The sequence below is a fragment of the Bos taurus genome, chromosome 19 (genome assembly GCF_002263795.3).
Source record: "Bos taurus isolate L1 Dominette 01449 registration number 42190680 breed Hereford chromosome 19, ARS-UCD2.0, whole genome shotgun sequence".
Taxonomy (NCBI): Eukaryota; Metazoa; Chordata; class Mammalia; order Artiodactyla; family Bovidae; genus Bos; species Bos taurus.
This window is the reverse complement of record NC_037346.1, coordinates 15,813,196-15,836,494: the sequence shown is the minus strand read 5'-3', so window position 1 is coordinate 15,836,494 and position 23,299 is coordinate 15,813,196.

Genomic DNA, 23,299 nt, shown 5'->3' with positions numbered 1-23,299 from the left:
CACAGAGCCCTCGTTCAAACTCCCCTGCCCCTGTGGGTGGGATACTGATGTTTTCCACAAGAAAGTGCTCTCAGAGCAGAAGATCTTGTAGGACCATCTATTTGATTCCTTATTCCTTCCCTGTATCAACAAAAAGAGCAAGAGTCTCACTCGCCCTCCAGTTACACAAAGGGTTAACTCGCAACCCACTGACAGTGGGCCCTGAGGAAAATCTGTGATCCGGTCATGGACAGTCTTCTGATTGGTTGGTGGTGAGGCAACCAGGAGTCAACAACATCAACCTTCTGGTTCCCATCCGCCTGGGGTCTATGAGTTCGTGCGAATCGTACAGTTAACTTCTTTCAGCTGGTTGAGGTTCAGTGTCTCCAAAACAGCCCAAAGACTTGGCTCAGAAGAGTATCTAAAGCCCTCGAGGAGGAACTAAAGGTCCTTGGCTTTGTTTAATGGCTGAACTATTATTATTTTTGCCTTGCTTGGCTGCTGTCCTTTCTTTCTGCGTTTTCTCACTTCTCTGAGTAAAATAATTCTTTGACGGGTTTTTCTACAGAACAAAAGGCAAGCAGAAGACCTGAGGTGAGGGGTCTATAGTCGGAAGGCCCCATAGGGTCCTGCTTTGGTTACACACATCCCCCCACCAGGGACCAGGAATGCTATCAGATGGTTTCTCTGGGAAGCAAATTCTTAGCGGTGAACACACGTCACTGCTGCAGCTGGTCATGAAGTTGTATATGATACTATGTAATTGCATATATATCATATGTGTATATGACACTATGATACTAATAACAAGAAATATATGTTCCTGGCACTGAGCTCCTAAAACCCTTGGGATTTCTGGTCATGAGAGCTATTATGAGCTCTTACGCTAATGAGGTTAAGATCCTTAGGATGGAGGCTCTCTGTCCTTGCTCGATCCACAGGTGCTTTTTCCATCTCAGGATGGATGGGGGGCTGCTGCTGGGCCCACCTGGAGTTATAACTTGGGTTTGACTGAACTCAGCTCATGATGAGCAGTTCTGGCTGTAAGTTCACTTGAATTTATCTGGCCAGGCTCTCTGTCTCTGCAGTTGCCAGTAACACACTGGGAACTTTTTTTTTTTTTTCAGAGGATGTAAACTCTCCTCTTTAGATGGCATAGCCTTGGTCCAAAAGCCCAGGTGTCTGTTTTGTGATTCTCTGACAGTCTTGGACTCCATGGGGCGCAGTCAGTTTCTTCCCCCACTGCTGCTGCTCTTTGGTTGCTCAGTTGTGTCTGACTCTTTACCACCTCATGGACAGTAGCCTGCCAGGCTCCTCCATCCATGGGATATTCCAAGCCAGAATATTGGAGCGGGTAGCCATTTCCTTGTCTGGGGGATCTTCCTGACCCAGGGATCAAACCTGAGTCTCCTGCTTGGCAGGTAGACGCTGAGCCATCTGGGAAGCCCTTTCCCCACTCCATTTTCCTCTAATATCCGGGTCTGGCTGTTTGAATGGCACAAGCCACAGGATCACTTGCCCCACATCGAGACCTGCTAGAACCCGCTGGTGCTCCGTGCCTGTCACAACTGGAAGCCTTTGTCCACGTAGTCAGAGCAGTCTCCCCATGCACAGAGAAGCTGACCCCCAGGCGCCGTGCCTCATTTTTCAACAATGGGAGGCAAAGGAGGCTATCGTTATTTCTCTTAGTTCAGAGGGGATATCCCAGTGTGCCCCCAGACTCATCCTGTGAGGTGTTCTGGAGCAGGGATGCTTCTTTAGAATTATTCCAAATAAAGAAAAGGGAATAGGCCTTTATCTGTCTGTATCACCCATCACTGGATGTGGGGACTACTCCCAGAAAAGAGGAGGTGACTTTGAGGAAGGCCTGTCCCTACAGCCAAAGACAATTCCTAGAGAGGCACTTAGCGCAGACCTGTTGGTCATCAACGCTGCTGAAGTTGGGGGAATGATCACCCAGGTCCTGATGAGAGGAGAGGGCTCTAGGCAGAGCAGCATGGCAGCTGCTATAAAGAAGCAGGCCTGGGCCTGAGGCATGTCTGAGCTCTGGCTGGGCTGGTTCTTCAGCTAGTCTGGAAGGCAACTTTGGAAATTTACATTTCCTCCCTGCACTTTAGTGTACCCAATCATAAAATGGACGCTTGAACTAAATCTATGACTTCTCATTGACTGTGCATTAGAATTGCCATGGACATAAAGGCACAGGTACTTTTTTCAAATTTATTTTATTGAAGTATAGTTGATTTACAATATTGTGTTAATTTCTGCTGTTGTGATTCAGTTATATACATATATATACATGCAAGTTATATACATGCAAGGTGATTCAGTTATATACATATATATTGTACAAACACACACATATATATATTAGTTGCTAAATCTTGTCTTTTGCAACACCACAGACTGTACCCTGCCAGGCTCCCCTGTCCATGGAATTTTCCAGGCAAGAATATTGGAGTGGGTTGGCATTTCCTTCTTCAAGAGATCTTCCTAACTGAGGGCTTGAATCTGTGTCTCCTGCATTGGCAGATGGATTCTTTACCACTGAGCCACCAGGGAAGATATATGTGTATATGTATATATGTGTGTGTGTATATATGTATGTATATATATGTATATATGTGTGTGTATATATGTGTATATATGTGTGTGTATATATATGTATATATGTGTGTGTGTATATATATGTATATGAAGTGAAATTTGCTCAGTCGTATCCAACTCTTTGTGACCCCATGGACTATACAGTCCATGGAATTCTCCAGGCCAGAATACTGGATTGGGTAGCCTTTCCTTTCTCCAGGAGATCTTCCCAACCCAGGGATCTAACCCAGGTCCCTGCATTGCAGATGTATTCTTTACCAGATGAGCCACAGGGAAGATATATATATATATATGCATTCTAGCAGATGCAAACTATTATTATAGAATGGATAAATAATAAGGTCTTACCATATAGCACAGTGATCTATATTCAGTATCCTGTGATAAACCATAATGGAAAAGAATATAATAAAGAATGCGTATTGCATCTGCTAATCCTCCACCCCCAATCCTTTCCTCCTTCACTTACCCTCCTCCTTTGCAACCACAAGCCTGTTCTCTATGTCTAAAAGCACAGGTTCTAAGTCATCTTTCCCAAAGACTCTGTCTAATGTATTAGAGTGGAGGATCTTATTCTACCTACTAGACTCACTTCAGCTCTGGCTTGCCTGAACTGGTTGTGCATTCTCCGGAAAGTCATTTAATCTCCCAGGTAAACTGGTGATCAAGAGGCCTGCTACTAGAGGATGATATGAAATAATGGACAAATAGCACTAAAAAAAAGGTGTGTGTGCGAACATGTTTCCAGCACAGTTCAAGGGCATGTCTGAACAGAGAGGCAGCTCTCCCTTTTCTGGGCTTTGTCCTGTATGAGGAAGGCTTTTGGCTTCTCTAAGCCTCACTTCTTGTATCTTTATAATGAGCATCACAAAAGCACTCATCTCAGATGTTGGCCAGGAGGATTAAATTAGATAACATGCATAAACTCTATAGTCCTTGGCATGGAGAACAAATTCAATAAAAGCAGCCATCATTATTGCATTTTTATTGTGTCAGCTGCAATGCTGAGCTTTACACGAAAATGAGTTTATAGACTCTTTCAAGAAGTTCCAAGAAACTTTGGGAAAGGCTGATCCCAAACCTCAGCTGGTTCTCTCTTGTAGAAGGGAAAATTGTGCTTGAGAGAGTATAATGTACAGTAACTGCCCTAGATATGAACCTTCAAGTTGCAACCTTTCATAGACGCAAATGTGTATTTCATCAACGTCAGGCCTGAGTGAAGTTCCAGCTAGCCCTCTGCTCCATCTCCTGTTGCTGATGATCCTTCAGCTTTACCATCTCCCATCCCCTCTCCCTAGATCCTGGGACACATCGGCCTCTAATACCCTGCATGGCCTGATGGACTTTGTGGCTCTCCAAGAAAGGGGAGGGTAGAAGAAAATGAATTCTCGGGTCCTGTTTACTTCCTCTTCAGATGAATTCTGAGTCTGAGCTATAAAACAAATCTGGGAATCTGGATTCCCAGGTTGCACTTCTACCTGATCATTCACCTGATATCCTTTTAGGGACCAGGTAAAAAGCCAGGACATCTGTTTCCATAGTAAGGGACTTATATCCTGCCCCCATCAGAGTTATTCCTCATCACAGACTCCCCTGGCTACAGTCATGGGGTCACAAAGAGTTGGATATGCCTGAGCAACTGACACTCCCTGTGCAGGGGGTGAAGTTTCTATTCCCTGGTTGGGGAGCTAGGATCCCATATGCCTCCTGGCCAAAACACCAAAACATAAAACAGAAGCAATATTGTAACAAATGCAATAAAGACTTTAAAAATGGTCCACATCAAAAAAAGAAAAAAAAGAAAGAAAAGAAAATAGGGACTTCCCTGGTGGTCCAGTGGCTAAGACTGAACTCAAAGTGCAGGGGGCCTGGGTTCAATCCCTGGTCAGGGAACCCGATCCCACATACCTCAACTAAAGATCTTGCTCATTGCAACCAAGATCCAGTGCAGCCTATAAATAAATAAACATTAAAAAAAAAATGGAAATAGCAGCCTTGTGTCACTGAATGCTCACCAGCTATGACACCAGCATCACTCAGAGCCGTTGTCCCTAGAATACATTGGTCACATTTTCTGAAGCCTGGAGCATGGAAAACATCTGATCCTGTCCATGATATCTGTGACCTTGCCCTTCTCTCTGGCATTCCTCTTGTTTCTTTTCCAATAACATAGGCTTTCTGAAAAAAAAAAACCATCCCCTTTGCCACATGTCTCGATTTGGAACCTAGAGTCAATTTGGGGGAGAAATTAGGAGAATTCCATTGTCTTTCACTTTGAGTCTCTTCCCAGGGACACTCCCGGCCATATTCTCTCTGAAGTCCCCCCAAACTAAGGATTATTAAACTTATTGAGAACTTACCACGTGCCAGTAGCCACTGTTCAAAACCCTTTCTGTACGCCAGTGCATTTAACCCTCACAAAGTTGTATTAGCCCCATTTCCACAAGTCAGAAGCTGAGATCTAGCTTCTAACTCCTCACTCTTTTCTACATCTCATGTGGATGTGCACAGGGCTTTGGTCTAGTGAACATTTTCCCTGGTCCCAGGACAGGGGCACTCAGGCCTAGACTTTGAGGAAGTTTCTAAAGGGAGGGGAATGCATCAGTTGAAGGTCACAGCTCTTGACCTATTGATCTGACCTCCACAAGAGGTGTTCAGTCTCCTCCAGACAGGGTCCCTGGCTGTCCTCCACATTCATGGGTTATCTATAGATCTGGACAAATGTCCCTGAAATACTTCCAAGCCAATATTGGTGGCTCAGAGGTAAAGAATCCACCTGTCAATGCAGGAGACTTGGGTGGGATCCCTGGGTTGGGAAGATCCCCTGAAACAGGAAGTGACAACCCACTCCAGTATTCTTGCCTGGTAAATCCCATGGACAGAGAAGCCTGGTGGGTTACAGTCCACAGGATGGCAAAAGAGTCGGACATGACTTAGTAACTAAACAACCTAACAGTATTGGGTGCAGCGATTTTCTCTGACGCCAGGCATACACGATTCCCTGCCTCTGCACCAACTGTCCACTAGAGGGAGCCAATCCCCAGCAAGTAGAAACCACGTGTGGGCTGTGTTCACACAGGTTCTTGAAGTGTGTATTGAGGGGAGGGAGGCGGGGATGACTGGATCAGGGCATCTCACTCTGAGCACTCTGGAAGCCTGGGTGTGAGGGACAGGGCCTCCAGCTTCTGCCTCAGAGACCACTCCACTTGCCCTGGTCGGTCATGGGATTCTGCCCATGATCTCACTTGGAGAAAAACTCAGACAACCAAGCTGAGGTCTGAAAACCACAGCACTCCAACATCTTTGTCTGCCATCCAGCTCTCATCGCCTCTGATGCTAAGATTCAAGAGCTTGATAACCAGGATTCCTGAAGTCCTTCATTCAGCCCAACAGGAGGAACTTTGGATCCGCTTATCTCTCTTATGACCAGTTTCATTTCTTCAACTCCTTTAACTGCAAAAAGATTTTCAGTGAAAAGAAAGTGGAGCCCCTAAGATGACCCTGTTCAGAACCTTTTCTGTTGTTAGTCTGGGCATGACTACACCTCCTCTTCCTGTCTCAGCCCTGTTAGCCTTGGTGCCGGATGGAAGATATGTCCAGTCCTGACCCACTGGTTCCCCTTCTTTCTTCCAGGAAACCTCCCCAGGACTCCACTGTTGACTCTGCAGGTTTCAGGTCTCATTTCATCATTCCTTGACTATGACCCTGCCAAAGGAAAGGTTTCTTTCCTATTTTTCCTTACTCTCTTCCTCCCATAAAATAATGAATTACAATTGTAAAAAAGCAATTGTGCCAGAATGGCCAGAGGAGCAGAGAAGCTGAGATAAACCCAGAAGAATCCATGGTTTTAGGAAGGTGGGGGCCAGGCCACTAATGAATGGCCTTTTGACTTAGCTGCTTTCCACGCCAAGGTTTGGAACAGACAGGGCCATTCCAGCACTGGGGTTCCAGTCCCCACAGCAGCTTGCTGAGACTCCAGGACTCCAGTCATCTGTCCAGCACCAGCCCATAGCCATTTCCTTCCTCATCTGCTCACCCCTTTCTCCCACGCAGTGAAACCTACCTAGCCCTTCCTGATCTGTTGCAATGACTTTCTCCTGCCTCTAGTCACTTCCTGGTGGCTCGGATGAATCTGCCTGCAATGTGGGAGACTTGGGTTCGATCCCTGGGTTGGGAAGATTCCCCTGGAGAAGAGCATGGCAACCCACTCCAGTATACTTGCCTGGAGAATTCCATGGACAGAGGAGCCTGGCAGGCTACAGTCTGTGGGGTCCCAAAGAGTCAGACATAACTGAGCTGCCAGCACTTCCATTTTATTCACTAGTCACTCCCCTCCATCTGTGCTCAGTCCCAGAGAAATACTGATCTTATGTGAACTGAGACCTCAGAGGAAGGCTGGTGACAAGAGATTTTATAGTTAAGTGACACTTTTCAGTGAAGAAGAGACATAAAGAGGACCTGCCTTAAAGGGTGGGGTGAAGATGCAGACATAGAGAACAGACTCTGGCCACAGTGGGAAAGGAGAGGGTGGGATGGACTGAGAGAGCAGCGCAGAAGTATACACATTAGCACATTAGCATATGTGAAACAGATAGCCAGTGGGAAAGTGCTATGTGACACAGAAGCAACCCAGGGCTCTGTGACAGCCTAGAGGGATGGGATGAGGAGCTAGATGGGAGGGGGATTCAGGAGGGAAGGGACATATGTACACCTGTGGCTGATTCCTGTTGATGTATGGCAAAAGCCAACACAATATTGTAAAGTAGTTATCCTCCAATTTAAAAAAAAAAAATGAGTAAAAAAAAAAAAAGGTGGGGTGAGATTAGAGGACAGGGTTCTACAGAATTCGTTCCGAATGGGCGGAAGAGCAGGCAAAAAGCAGGAATCTCAGTTTGCCGGAATTTGCTCCAGGAAAAGGAGGAAAATTTAGCAATTTTAGAATTTCTAAATGAGCTTGGAGTCATGTTTTCGAGCAGCAGTCCCCAGTCATTTTGGCACCAGGGACCGGTTTAATGGAGGACAGTTCTTCCACAAACCAGGCGCCTGGGATGGTTTCGGGATTATTCAAGCACGTTAGACGTATTGTTTTCTATTATCGTTACATCAGCTCCACCTCAGATCATCAGGCCTTAGCTCTCAGGGGTGGGGGACCCCTACTTTAGAGGATCTTGAATGTCACGGTGGACAGTTTGCATTCAATTCTGAAAGTGATAAGGAGATATGGAGGATGTTTGGCCAGGAGGGAAGCCCCAGTGCCATCATCAGAAGTGAGCTCGTGGAGGAGAGAGCTGCGGCCGGTTAGGGTGTGGAAAGGATGATCTGAGAGCCAGTCTCTGCAATGATCCAGGCAAGAAGTGATGGTGAGGTAGAGGAGATATGCCAGCCTGTAGGGGATTTCCGGACAATCTCCAGTCGTGAGGACAGAGAGAAGGATCAGTGATGTAGAGTCTAGAGCCAGCTCCCCCGACACCAGCTGGCATTTACGAGCATGTCAGCCCTTTGCCCCAAATTTTCTTCCCTTTGTCACTATCCCCTGGAGTCCAGCTGCAAAGGTTTAGGAACGAGCACTTAAAGGGACAGGGTCTCCTCTTTCTGAATGGTCCCCTAAGATCCCTCTGCAGTCTATGAGCTTGGTCTGCTCTTCTTTGAAAAATGGAACCCAGACTTGTATGGAAACTAGCCTCCCCATCAAAGTTTAGGATCAACTAGAGGGCGCCCACCTGCCAGTCTGGGGAGAGAGCACTGCGGTAGCTAACAGTCTACTCGGGAGCACGCGGAGCTGCAAATGTCCAGGCCTGGGAGGCAGGAGGTGGTGGTGCTGATCACAAGAGCAGCATTGACTGCCTGTGCACTTAGGCACATCAGCTTCTCTTTCTGGGCCTCCGCTTCCCTCTCCATTCAGTGCAGATGATACTGTACCACAGGTAGGAAGTAGGCAGAGTCTGGTAAGGGACATCTCCGTTTCCCTCAGTCCGAGGAGTCGTGTCTTGGGAGGAGCTGGAAGGCACCAGGTTTCAAATCTGCACTCAGGGCTCATCAGGGGCCTGGGTTACTATAAACCCACACCTGGCTCAGTCATTGCTTGCCTAGACACAGACGTGTTTCACCAAAGCCTCCAAGAAGGCCCCCAAATTCTGGGAGCAATTAGCATCTTCTTTCATCCTCAGGCTGGGTCCAGTAGTCCTGTACGTCTCTTCCGCTACCAAGATCCCATCCCAAACGGCCACTGAGAGTGACCCATAGGGACTTCCCTGGTGTCCAGTGGTTAAGAATCTGCCTGGCAATGCAGGGGACTTGGGTTCAATCCCTGGTTGGGGAACTAAGTTCCCACATGCCTCAGCACAACTACTGAGCCAGAGTGCCACAGCGAGTGTTCATGTGCTGCAAGGAAAGATTCCCCAAGAGGCAGTGAAGACCCTGTGTGCTGCAGCTAAGACTTGATGCAACCAAATAAGTAAATCTTTTTTTAAAAAAGAGAGTGACCTTTAAACCTGGTGGCTCAGATGGTAAAAACGTCTGCCTACAATGTGGGAGACCCAGGTTCGATCCCTGGGTTGGGAAGATCCCCTGGAGAAGGAAATGGCAACTTACTGCAGTATTCTTGCCTAGAAAATCCCATGGACGGAGGAGCCTGGTAGGCTACAGTCTATGGGGTCGCAAAGAGTCAGACATGACTGAACGACTTCGCTTTAAACCTCCAATGGAGTGGAGATGCACACGGTGACTCAGAGTCCAGATGACTAAGATGCTACCATATGGGTCCATACTCAGAAGTCCCTCTGGCGCTGGGCAAGTCTTGGGTAGAAGGTGGGGAATGGTAAGAGGCAGGGAGCAGTGAGTTAGGCTCCATGTGTACTACCACAGATAGAATCTGCTAGCACTCTGTTCGTAAAGCTATAGCTTTTCATTTTTAAACAGTCCTCGGCCCATCTGTCCTCCCACTCCTGCCCCTGAACTTGTAAACTCTAAGCCCTGGAGACTCTGGGGCCTCTGATAGAGAAGAGTTCCCATCAGGGACTGGGGACCAAACGCGGATGCATGGACGTGCACGCATCTTCCTTAGGCTGCGCCTCTGCACGAAATTGTCAACTGAGTCACTGACAAACATTTTCCTTCCGTGAGACCCAGTGTACCCACCCATGAATGTGCTTCTGCCCTAGATCCATGGCTTCCAAACTGGCTGTGAATGGAAATCAGCAGGATTCCTTCTAAAAACGTGGATTTCCAGAACCTATCCCAAGATGCTGAGTCAGCCTGTTGGCTTCTGGCCGCGTGTCCCTTCTGAGGTTTTGATCAGTTTCCTTAGGGACTTGAGGCCCAGCCGGGAGGCTTGCTGAGGTTCCTTTGGGCTGTTGCTGCTTGGATTCTGCCTTGAATTTGCCCTTGCATGGTAGTCTCGGCAAGGACCTGACTCTCATACATGGCCACTGCTCACCTCCAGGCCTGGCTCATACAGACTAGTCACCTGCTGGAAAGCACTTGATGTCTTTCTCCTAATACCTCTCTCCATTGTTTCTGTGATTCTGTGATCTCTGAATAAATCTGGGGGCAACGCTGTAAAATGTAGCCCAGGCTTGAGATTCCAAGGCTATTCGTCCACCTGACCTTGATGTGTGTCTTGGGAGTCATTTAAGAAGGTGGACACCAGCTTCCACTGTAGCGGCCTCATTTCTTTCCCAGTATTAACTTATCCCCACCCACTACCAGCTTATTGTCTAGACCACAGCTTTGCCATCTTCCCGCTCCTAAATGACAAGCACTGCTGTTGTTGACTGTGCTTTAGTTAACAGCAAACTAGGATGCCCCCGGGAAAGGAGAGAGAGAGAGGAAAAAAAAAAAAAAAACAACGTATGGATCCTGTCCTAGGGAGGGCAGTCTGGCAGCTGGCCAAAACAGCTGCAGAACTTGAGCCGTCTTGAGTTTCGTTTTGGCTTTCACACGAAGGTTTCCCAAATCCAGATGGAAACCACAACTAAAGGAGGGAAATTGTGCAATCAATGGAATTTGCTGATGGCAGTCTTTGAACTTCCCATAGAACCTGAGCGAGGGGCCTCTCAGTGTCTGTCCCCACTGGGATCTGTCTCCTGTTCCTGCTGGGGGTCCAGAGCCTTCTGAGGAGGCCATTCTCCACTGTTCCCAGGAGACTTTCTATTTCCCCATCTATAGCACAGGTCTTCTGCAAGGTCCGTGTCTACTACCTGTTTGCCAAGAAACGTGAAGACAGTTCCAGGAACGCTTCGAATGGTCCACATCCTTGGCACCTCCCTCGCACCCTCCAGTCACTGCGTCCCCCTCATGATGAATATTCATAGCTGCTGATTCAGTAAATACTTCATTGATGTTGTTGTTTAGTTGCTAAGTCCTATCCAACTCCTTTGCGACCCAGTGGACTATAGCCCGACAGGCTCCCCTTTCCATGGGATTTCCTAGACGAGAATACTGGAGTGGGCTGCCATTTCCTTCTCCAAGGGATCTTCCCAACCCAGGGATCGAACCCGCGTCTCCTACATTGACAGGTGGCTTCTTTATCACTGAGCTGCCTGGGAAGCCCCAGGACATACTTACTACATGCTTATGACACACTGTTCTGTGCTCCCGTGTCAACTCTTTTTATGCCTTCATTTTACTAAGGAAACTGAGGTGCCGAGATCTGAAATAAGCATCTGGGTAGCCAAATCCTGGCAATCTGACTCCAGAGTTCATGATCTTAAACACTCTCCTGTTTCTGAGATGGAGCTACACAGGAAAGAATACCTCCCAGCTAATTCCTAATGTCCTAAATGTCCAATCTAAGACTGGACCCATTGCAAGATGATCTTGGGAGAATAAAATTGATGGAACATAGGTATCTCCTGGAGAAGGTGATGGCACCCCACTCCAGCACTCTTGCCTGGAAAATCCCATGGACAGAGGAGCCTGGTAGGCTGCAGTCATGGGGTCGCTAAGAGTCGGGCACGACTGAGAGACTTCACTTTCACTTTTCACATTCATGCATTGGAGAAGGAAATGGCAACCCACTCCAGTATTCTTACCTGGAGAATCCCAGGGACAGAGGAGCCTAGTGGGCTGCCGTCTATGGGGTCGCACAGAGTCGGACACGACTGAAGCGACTTAGCAGCAGCAGCAGCAGCAGGTATCTCCTGGTTCAGAAATGCCTGACATGTCACAAAACTGGGGCCCTCCCTAACACTGTGTCCTTGGAGGACATCAGTAAAGAGCCTCATTACTATTTCTCAGAGGCCAGCACAAGACCTTGTTATCCTTACTATCATCCTTTTGGGCTGAAGTTTACACTGAAACTAACTCGCCATCCCTGACCGTGAGCATCCCCATGTTTCATAGATGAGGCAGGTGGGCTTAATGGCATCCGGTTAGGCCACACAGCTACTTAGCAGGCAAGCTAGGATTATGCCTGCTTGCCCTTAATCCCTTGCATTTTGATGAACCCACTTGTCCTGATAAAAGAGTTTTAATCCTCTTCCAGCTCTTGCTTCCAGATGCACCTCCGCGTCATGCCATCTCCCTGGAGAATAAAAATTTCCTGGCTTCCTTAGTGGCCTTGCATGTGGACCATGACTAAATATAAACTGGATCCCCAAACCATGCTTTACTCTGTGTATCCGACATGATGCAATTGGCGGGGACAGTCCCAGAGTTCAAAAAAGCTGCCATTCTGGAAAGGCTTAAGTTCCTTCTTCTAAGGGGAAATCCTGAGGTCCAGACTATGTTTCATGTTCTATAACTTTTGTATTAAGAGGAGATACTGTGTTTTCAAAATATGAAATGTACAAGAGATAGAGTTTTAAAGTCTCTTATAAATAAGGGAAAAATAAGTGAATTCTCAAGCTAAGGAGACTATCAATTTACAAGATAAAAAACTCAAATCAATGAACATGTACACAAAGAACCAACCCATGCATAAAAGTTTAAACAATGGAGTGGTTTCTTTTTAATTGAAGTAATACTCTCCAAAAATAAAATTCAATGAAGATAAGTCTGTTTTACACATGTCTACACTCCACGTGGGGCTTCTCTAATAGCTCAGTTGGTAAAGAATCTGCCTGCAATGCTGGAAACCTTGGTTCAGTTCCTGGGTTGGGAAGATCTGCTGGAGAAAGGATAGGCTACCCACTCCAGTATTCTCGGGCTTCCCCTGTGGCTCAGCTGGTAAACAATTAACCTACAATGCAGGAGACCTGGGTTCGATCCCTGGGTTGGGAAGATCCCCTGGAGAAGGGAAATGCTACCCACTCGCGTATTCTGGCCTGGAGAATTCCATGGACTGTATGGGGTCCATGGGGTCCAAAGAGTTCTGCACCACTGAAGAACTTTCACTCCATGTGGGGCTTCCTAGGTGGTGCTAGTGGTAAAGAACCTGCCTGCCAATTCAGGAGACACAAGTTGGATCCCTGGGTTGGGAAGATCCCCTAGAGGAGGGCATGGCAATCCAATCCAGTATTCTTGCCTGGAGAATCCCATGGACAGAGGAGCCTGGCAGGCTACAGTCCATGGGGTTGCAAAGAGTGGGATACAACTGAAGTGACTTGGCACATTTGCACCTACACTCCATGTAGCACATCTCGAATCAACATTTGTAGAATTTTTCCAAACCCCAGAAGTCTCCCTCAGGTCCCTGCCAGTTAATATCTCCAAAAGGGGCCTTCCCTGGTGGTCTAGTGGTTAAGACTCCATGCTTCCAATGAAGGGAGGCATGGGTTCGATCCCTGGTTGGGGAACTAAGATGCTGCATGCTGCATGGCACAACAAAAAAAAAAAGAAGAAGAAGAAGAAAAGAAAAAATTAATTAAAATAAAATAGTAACTTAAAAAAAAAACAGAAAATAATTTTTTTTAAATATTCCCAAAAGGGAGACTCTAGTCTGAATTCTATCACTATAGGTTAGTTTGGCCCATATGTAAAATCATATTTTTATTAATAAAGCATCACACATTTTAAAAGAATAATTCATTTGTTTTCTACTACTATCATAATAAAGTACCACTAAAATCAGTGATTTATACAACACAAATTTATTATCCTACAGTTCTGAAGGTGAGATCCAGGTATCATCAGACTAAAATCAAGGTGTTGGCAGAACTGTGTTTTTATCTAGAAGCTATAGAGAAGAATCAATTTTCTTGATCATTCAGGGTGTTGGCAGAATTCGGTTCTTTTGGTTTATTGGACTGAGATCTTTATTTTTTGATGACTGTCAGCAGAGGGCTGTTCCCAGCCCTGTTCTTCCATCTTCAAAGCCAGCAGCAGCATGTCGAGTGTCTCTCACACACAGCTGGGATCTCTTCTCCTTCTGTCTCATCTCTCTGATACCATAGGACAGGGTATCCACTTTCAGGGACTGTGTGATTAGGTTGGATAACCTGGCTGCTCCTCCATCTCAAGTTCTGAACCTCGAACCATATATGCAAAGATCCCTTTGCCACGTAAGATAACATTCTCACAGGTTCCAGGACTGGGGACTGGACATCTGAGGAGTCCATGATTCTCTTTACCACAAATTGTAAACATTGTCCAGGGTAAAACTTTCTAGAAAGCGATAGGGCAATACATGTTAAAAGCATCAACATTTCGTGCATTGTGATATGCTAATTCCATAGCTGCAGAAAGAAATAAAGATGTGGGTCAGAATTTTAAACTGACTTTTAGCTCAAAATGTTAACTTTAAAGGTGAAGATATAAATCATATATATATCCAACTACAGTGAAAAACTTTAATTATGGTATGCGTGTGGTATGTAAAAGGGACCACTATGAAGCCTTTAAAATTCAAGCAACTGAAGAATACCTAATGACTCAGAAGAGTACATGACCAGTGTTAAGGAAAGAAAGCTATAAATATTATCCCATATGCATTATGTCTATATATGTGTGTATATACATGGATATATGGATATATATGTGTATCTATACACATATATGTGTATAGATATACCAAAACACATCTATACTTTCATATGTATGCATACATACTGCTATATATACACACATACACACACACAGAGAAATCAAGAGAGAAGAAAGGGGTAACATAAACAAGTTTCAGCCAGATTCAATCTTAGTATTTAAGATGCAGGTAGGGTGATCAATCTTCGTGATTTGCCCAGGACTGAGGGGTTTCCTGGGACACTAGTCGTTTGGTGCTAAAAACAAGAAATCACAGGCCAAACCAGGATGAGTCGGTCACCACCCTAAATGCAGATGTGTTTTGTCCTTCCCTTTTGGCATTTCTGCATATATTTTGTTTCCGGCAAAGAGCAGGCAATCACCTGAAAAATCATGAAAAGTCCTGCAAGGGTGTTCCTCTGAGTTGGGAAAATGCCAGAGTCTGGGCCTGGGAAATATTTCAGAAGCCTCAGGAACATTTGAAAGTGTTACAAATCCTCTCAGGGTATCAGACAAGTGAAAGAAGGGCAGCGCCCGAGGAAACAGATCTGAAGTTCGAGGGCAGATTCAGGAAGAAGTACCCTAATGCTGGATGGCAGCTGCCCCAGTAAACAGACAAGACTCCTTCCCTCTGCGTCTGTGTGATTGAGGGACCTTGGAGATTGAAATGGGAAAAGCAATCAATTAAAGACCAGAAAGCTAAAACTGAACACTTGGGAGCTGTAGATTGCAATAACAATTTCTTACCGGTGGTCCCTAGTGTGGGCACGCAGCCCGGGCTGCTGACATAGGCTAGTGGGCAGGCGCCTGCGCAGAAGGCTCCGACTCGGCCGCAGTTCGTTGCTAAGCGCCCGTGCTGGCTGATGTCTGGATGCCTTGAGAGGGGTGTTCTACATTTTTTCATTCCGTTCCCGTGATAGAGTACTTTAATGTTTATGATACCACCCTAAAGTTTCTACAACTGACTGAATGTTATACATTCCTATCTTAAAAAATGTAGGAAAAAAAGTTATTTTTGACATAAAAAAAAAAGTGAGCTCCAGAATGTTATGGAGCATAATATATATGATTGAATCAGCTAGACAGCTCTCAATTTTTTAAAGACTTGTTATTTTGTATTGGAGTATAGCCAGTTAACAATGTCATAGTCTCAGGTGGACATCAGGGGGACTTAGCCATACATAGACATGGATCCATTCTCCTCCAAACTCCCCTCCCATCCAGGTCAAGTTTTTTAAAAACACAAATAGAGGGACTTCCCTGTTGGTCCAGTGGTTAAGTGTCCCACTACCAATGCAGAGGACATGGGTTTGTTCCCTAGTCGGAAACTCAATTTCCACATGCCTTGGGGTTCAGCCAAAAGCTAAAACAAACAAACCAAAACCCAAACAAACAAACAAAAAAACACAGAGAAATACAAAAGAGTGGCTGTCCGGTACATGACACAGAACATGTAAAAGCACAATGAGTCCTTCACAGGGCTTCCCAGCTATTCACCCAGGGGCTCTTAGCCTTCATAAGCCTAATTGTGATCTTTATAAATAATAAAATCCAAATATCCCTCGAAGGACCAATTAACACTTGTGTGCATTAAGGGCTTTATGATCATTTCCCACTTCACTGAGTTGAAGTGAATAACTTGATATGGCAATCATTAGTGTAGTTCCCTGACATTTAGATAAAAGTCAGCTGGGGAACAGGGGAGCAAAAAATGTGCAACGTATTTGATTTAGAGTGCTAAATGTGAAGCCACTTAGACTCACCACTTTGCCTCAAGTTAAAATTAAAAAAAAAAAAATTTAAAGAGTGGACTGTTTTGAGACTTCCTTGGCAGTCTTGTGGTTAAGTCTCCGAGCTTCCACTGCAGGGGACACAGGTTCAATCCCTGGTTTGGGAAACTAAGATGCTTCATGAAACATGGCTCAGCCAAAATAAACAAATAAAGGATGGACTGTTTTTAATGGGAATTATTAAAAATGGTTAAACCTAGGAATGTCACACAGCAGTCATTTCTTTACAACAGCTAATCGTTACTAAACTGATGTGGGTAACAGGGAACATGTGATGGACTAGAGACAACCATTCATATTTCTAGTGTTTGCGTGTCTACCAATTGTGGGATTATTCTCCCATTCCATCTTGAAGATAGGCAACAGGTATGACCCCTTTTGTGTTACTCCAGGGAAAAGCCTTTAAGAGCTAGTTTAAGGATCTCCATGTCCCTTTGACTTGCTGCAGTGAGCAGGGATGTTTCTGATCGATAAAGATCCCAACAGGCCACGTGAAGAAAGACTACAGAAGAATCAGCACCCTCCACTCAGTTATTAGTGAGGAAACTATTCAAAGCAGGATGAGAGGCCACCTATTAAGTAATCCTCTTTGAAATCATTCACATTCCAGCTGGGCCCACAATTGCTGTGCCATGCTATATCTCACTGTTCTATGCATTACACTTGAAATCAGGGCCCTGGGAAGAGGCTGGCCTAGATAGCCCGAGACCTGGGTGCTTTATTTTGTACACATAGGACATATATCTGCTTTGCCCTGTTCCTCGGCTGCTCCATCAATAGAGCTGAAATAATGTATATACTTCAAAAATACAGGAATCAAACAAAGTCCCTTTCACCTCTCATTCTTAAAGCTGTGTCTTTCAGACCACAGACCACATTGCCTTGGCCACCAGAGGAGACAGACTAGGATAAGGCAGTGCCTAGAATCCATACTACCAAACCAGCCAGGGGCTTAGGGTTGGGATAACTTCTATCCACATCCCAATGGTAGCCCCAAAGCACCAGTAGCAACTGAACAGCTTGTTGCCATCAAAATTCCAATTGATTCCATGGATTTATTATAAAGGACGAGAACAGACATTGTAGATAGCCTCAAAAGGTCTTCTGTTATTATCACTTATTAAGCATTGAGTGGGGAATGGTGATATAAGGGCTTGAGGGGTTAAACTACATATTCCCAAGTTGAAATAGAAGCTATTCGTGTTCCTCTTATTAAGACCTATAAGGTAATCCTCTTTGAGATCATTTACACTCCAACTGGGCCCACAAATGCTTATCTTTGTATGTGAACTTACAGACACAGGACACTGGGGTCTCTATTAGAACCAAGACCTTGCCTGTACCAGGGAGCAAAGAAGCAGGCCCAGTGTGTAACTGGGCATAGCGATGGCATCTCTGAGTTCCGGTTTTGGATTTTGCTAAATTGTCAGAGTGACTCTGAGTAAATCAGCTTACCATTCCGTGGCTCAGTGTATATATCTGTAAATAAAGCATTTAAACCAGGTTCATTTCAGTTCAGTTCAGTTGCTCAGTTGTGTCCGACTCTGCGACCCCATGAACTGCAGCACGTCAGGCCTCCCTGTCCGTCACCAACTCCCAGAGTTTACTCAATCTCATGTCCATTGAGTCAGTGATGCCATCCAACCATCTCATCCTCTGTCGTCCCCTTCTCCTCCTGCCCTCAATCTTTCCCAGCACCAGGGTCTTTTCAAATAAGTCAGCTCTTCGCATCAGATGGCCAAAGTATTGGAGTTTCAGCTTTAGCATCAGTCCTTCCAATGAACACCCAGGACTGATCTCCTTTAGAATGGATTGGTTGGATCTCCTTGCAGTCCAAGGGACTCTCAACAGTCTTTTCCAACACCACAGTTCAAAAGCTTCAATTCTTCGGCGCTCGGCTTTCTTTATACTCCAACTCTCACATCCATATAGGACCACAGGAAAAACCATAGCCTTGACTAGATGGACCTTTGTTGGCAAAGTAATGTCTCTGCTTTTTAATACGTTGTCTAGGTTGGTCATAACTTTCCGTCCAAGGAGTAAGAGTCTTTTAATTTCATGGCTGCAGTCACCATCTGCAGTGATTTTGGAGCCCCCAAAAATAAAGTCAGCCACTGTTTCCACTGTTTCCCCATCTATTTGCCATGAAGTGATGGGACCAGATGCCATGATCTTCGTTTTCTGAACGTTGAGCTTTAAGCCAACTTTTTCACTCTCCTCTTTCACTTTCATCAAGAGGCTCTTTAGTTCTTCTTCACTTTCTGCCATAAGGGTGGTGTCATCTGCGTATCTGAGGCTATTGATATTTCTCCCGGCAATCTTGATTTCAGCCTGTGCTTCATCCAGCCCAGTGTTTCTCATGATGTACTCTGCATATAAGTTAAACAAGCAGGGTGACAATATACAGCCTTGACATACTCCTTTTCCTGTTTGGAACCAGTCTGTTGTTCCATGTCCAGTTCTAACTGTTGCTTCCTGACCTGCATACAGATTTCTCAAGAGGTAGGTCAGGCAGTCTGGTATTCCCATCACTTTCAGAATTTTCCACAGTTGATCGTGATCCACACAGTCAAAGGCTTTAGCATAGTCAATAAAGCAGAAATAGATGTTTTTCTGGAACTCTCTTGTTTTTTCCATGATCCATCGGATGTTGGCAATTTGATCTCTGGTTCCTCTGCCTTTTCTAAAACCAGCTTGAACATCAGGAAGTTCACGGTTCACATATTGCTGAAGCCTGGCTTGGAAAATTTTGAGCATTACTTTACTAGCGTGTGAGATGAGTGCAATTAATTGTGTGGTAGTCTGAGCATTCTTTGGCATTGCCTTTCTTTGGGATTGGAATGAAAACTGACCTTTCCAGTCGTGTGGCCACTGCTGAGTTTTCCAAATTTGCTGGCATGTTGAGTGCAGCACTTTCACAGCATCATCTTTTAGGATTAGAAATAGATCAACTGGAATTCCATCACCTCCACTAGCTTTGTTCATAGTGATGCTTACTAAGGCCCACTTGACTTCACATTCCAGGATATCTGGCTATAGGTGAGTGATCACACCATTGTGGTTATTTGGGTCATGAAGATCTTTCTTGTACAGTTCTCCTGTGTATTCTTGCCACCTCTTCTTAATATCTTCTGCTTCTGTTAGGTCCATACCATTTCTGTCCTTTATTGACCCTATCTTCACATGAAATTTCTCCTTGGTATCTATAATTTTCTTGAAGAGATTTCTAGCCTTTTCCATTCTATTGTTTTCCTCTGTTTCTTTGCATTGATTGCTGAGGAAGGCTTTCTTATCTCTCCTTGCTATCCTTTGGAACTCTTCATTCAAATGGGTATATCTTTCCTTTTCTCCCCTGCTTTTCGAGTCTTCTTTTCACAGCTATCTGTAAGGCCTCCTCAGACAACCACTTTGCTTTTTTGCATTTCTTTTTCTTGGGGATGATCTTGATCCCTGATGGCTCCCAAACTGGTCATGGTTAAAGCCAACCGGAACACTTCAAAGAGAATTCGAGGCATTATCTCCAAAGATTCTGAGTATGTTAGAGTGGGTTAAGGCAGCCTTTCCATAGAAGTCACTGCCCAGGGCATTCTGATGTGATAGGCAGAACTGGGGACTGGTGCATTGGATGGTCTTTGGGGTTCCTGGGCACCTCTCTGTATTTTCCTGCCTCGTTCTTGTCTTCTAACTCGAAGGTGAATAATGGCTTTCATTCTGACGTGCTCATTTACCAGCCCTGGCTTGTCACAGAGCAGTTGTACAACTTATGACAAATCATTTCACCTCTATAATTCATTCTCTCAAAGGAAAAGGATTGAATAAATTAAATGCACTTTTTTCTAACTCATTCTATAATTTTATGACCATCGAAGACACTTGGGACAGAGCTGGAAAATGAAAGCAGAAACTTTGATTCCTGAGATCCTCTCCCATTTAGTCATATTCCTTAAGAACCACATTTCCACACATTACAAACAATACAATCCTGTGATCCAATTTCTGGACATATATTCAGAGAAATTCACAATTTGAACTGATACATGCACCTTAATGTTCATTGTAGAACTATTTACAATAGCCGGGACAGGGAAGCAACCTAAATGTCCATCAATAGAGGAATTGGTAAAAAAAGATGTGGTCCATATGTACAGGGCTTCTCTGGTGGCTCAGATGGTAAAGAATCTGCCTACAATGCAGAAGACCCAGGTTTGATCCCTGGGTCTGGAAAATACTCTGGATAAGGGAAGGGCAACCCTCTCCAGTATTTTTGCCTGGAGAAGTCCATGGATGGGGGAGCCTGGCAGGCTACAGGCCATGGGGTCACAAAAGAGTTGAACACACATATATATGATGGAATGTTACTCAGCCATAAAAAAGAATGAAATAATATCATTTGCAGCAACATAGATAGACCTAGAGATTGTTATACTGAGTGAAGTAAGTCAAACAGAGAAAGACAAATATAATATGAGATTGCTAATATGTGGAATCTAAAAAAATACTACAAATGAACTCATGTGCAAAACAGAAATAGAGTCACAGCTGTAGAAAACAGACTTACAGTTACCAGGGGAGGAAGCAACAAGGGAGGGATACATTGGGAGCTTAAGATCAACAGATACAAACTACTACAGATCACTAATAAGGACCTACTGTTAGCACGGAGAACCCTTCAATACTTGATAACTACCTATATGAGAAAAGAATCTTTAAAAGAGTGGATATATGTATATGTATAACTTATTCACTTTGCTGGGTAGCAGAAACTAACACAACATTGTGAATCAGCTATCCGCTAACAAAAATTCTTTAAAAATGAGGGAAGCAGTAAAAAACAAACAAAACAAAGCAAAACAATTACCACAAAAATAAAACAAAGTACGTAAGAGCCCTGCTATTTCCACAGCAGGGTACGCATTTCTGGCCCTCTATTAACAGAGATCAATGCAAAGAAGTAGAGGAAAACAACAGAATGGGAAAGACTATATATCTCTTCAAGAAAATCAGAGATGTCAAAGGAATATTTCATGCAAAGTTGGGCTCGATAAAGGACAGAAATGGTATGGACCTAACAGAAGCAGAAGATACTAAGAAGAGGTGGCAAGAATACACAGAAGAACTATACAAAAAAGATCTTCATGACCCAGATAATCACGATGGTGTGATCACTGACCTAGAGCCAGACATCCTGTAATGTGAAGTCAAGTGGGCCTTAGAAAGCATCACTATGAACAAAGCTAGTGGAGGTGATAGAATTCCAGTTGAGCTATTCCAAATCCTGAAAGATGATGCTGTGAAAGTGCTACACTCAATATGCCAGCAAATTTGGAAAACTCAGCAGTGGCCACAGGACTGGAAAAGGTCAGTTTTCATTCCAATCCCAAAGAAAGGCAATGCCAAAGAATGCTCAAACTACCTCACAATTGCACTCATCTCACACGCTAGTAAAGTAATGCTCAAAATTCTCCAAGCCAGGCTTCAGCAATATGTGAACCGTGAACTTCCTGATGTTCAAGCTGGTTTTAGAAAAGGCAGAGGAACCAGAGATCAAGTTGCCAACATCTGCTGGATCATGGAAAAAGCAAGAGAGTTCCAGAAAAACATCTATTTCTGCTTTATTGACTATGCCAAAGCCTTTGACTGTGTGGATCACAATCAACTGTGGAAAATTCTGAAAGTGATGGGAATACCAGACCACCTGATCTGCCTCTTGAGAAATTTGTATGCAGGTCAGGAAGCAACAGTTAGAACTGGACATGGAACAACAGACTGGTTCCAAATAGGAAAAGGAGTCCATCAAGGCTGTATATTGTCACCCTGTTTATTTAACTTATATGCAGAGTACATCATGAGAAACGCTGGACTGGAAGAAACACAAGCTGAAATCAAGACTGCTGGTAGAAATATCAATAACCTCAGATATGCAGATGACACCACCCTTATGGCAGAAAGTGAAGAACTCAAAAGCCTCTTGATGAAAGTGAGAGTAAAAAAGTTGGCTTAAAGCTCAACATTCAGAAAACTAAGATCATGGCATCTGGTTCCATCACTTCATGGCAAATAGATGGGGAAACAGTGACTGACTTTATTTTTGGGGGCTCCAAAATCACTGCAGATGGTGACTGCAGCCATGAAATTAAGAGACGTTTACTCCTTGGAAGGAAAGTTATGACAAACCTAGATAGCATATTCAAAAGCAGAGACATTACTTTGCCAACAAAGGTTCGTCTAGTCAAGGCTATGGTTTTTCCTGTGGTCATGTATGGATGTGAGAGTTGGACTGTGAAGAAAGCCGAGCGCCGAAGAATTGAAGCTTTTGAACTGTGGTGTTGGAAAAGACTGTTGAGAGTCCCTTGGACTGCAAGGAGATCCAACCAATCCATTCTAAAGGAGATCAGTCCTGGGATTTCTTTGGAAGGAATGATGCTAAAGGTGAAACTCCAGTACTTTGGCCACCTCATGCGAAGAGTTGACTGATTGGAAAAGACTCTGATGCTGGGAAGGATTGGGGGCAGGAGGAGAGGGGGATGACAGAGGATGAGATGGCTGGATGGCATCACTGACTTGATGGATGTTAGTCTGAGTGAACTCCGGGAGTTGGTGATGGACAGGGAGGCCTGGCATGCTGTGATTCATGGGGTCGCAAAGAGTCGGAGACGACTGAGCAACTGATCTGATCTGATCTGATCTGATTAACAGAGGTTGTTTCTGATCTCCAGTGCCCCTTCACAGCCACTGAGCCCTAAGTGAGCTGTCAAAACTGCTTAAGGAAGATGCACATTGGGAGGATGCTGAGGAGAAAAGAGAGAAGGCAGGGTTACCACTTCCTTAAACAACAGCATGACCATGCTACTGGAAAGAACAGCTGCTGAACTTGCATGGCCTAAAGTTTCGTTTTAACTTTTTATGTTGGGATTTCTAGAATTCAGGTTGAGGACAAAACAATAGAGGGAAATTGCATAATCAAAGTGACTCACCACTTGAGGTCTCTGAGCTCCTTGAAGAATTAAGACCTCGGTGCTTCC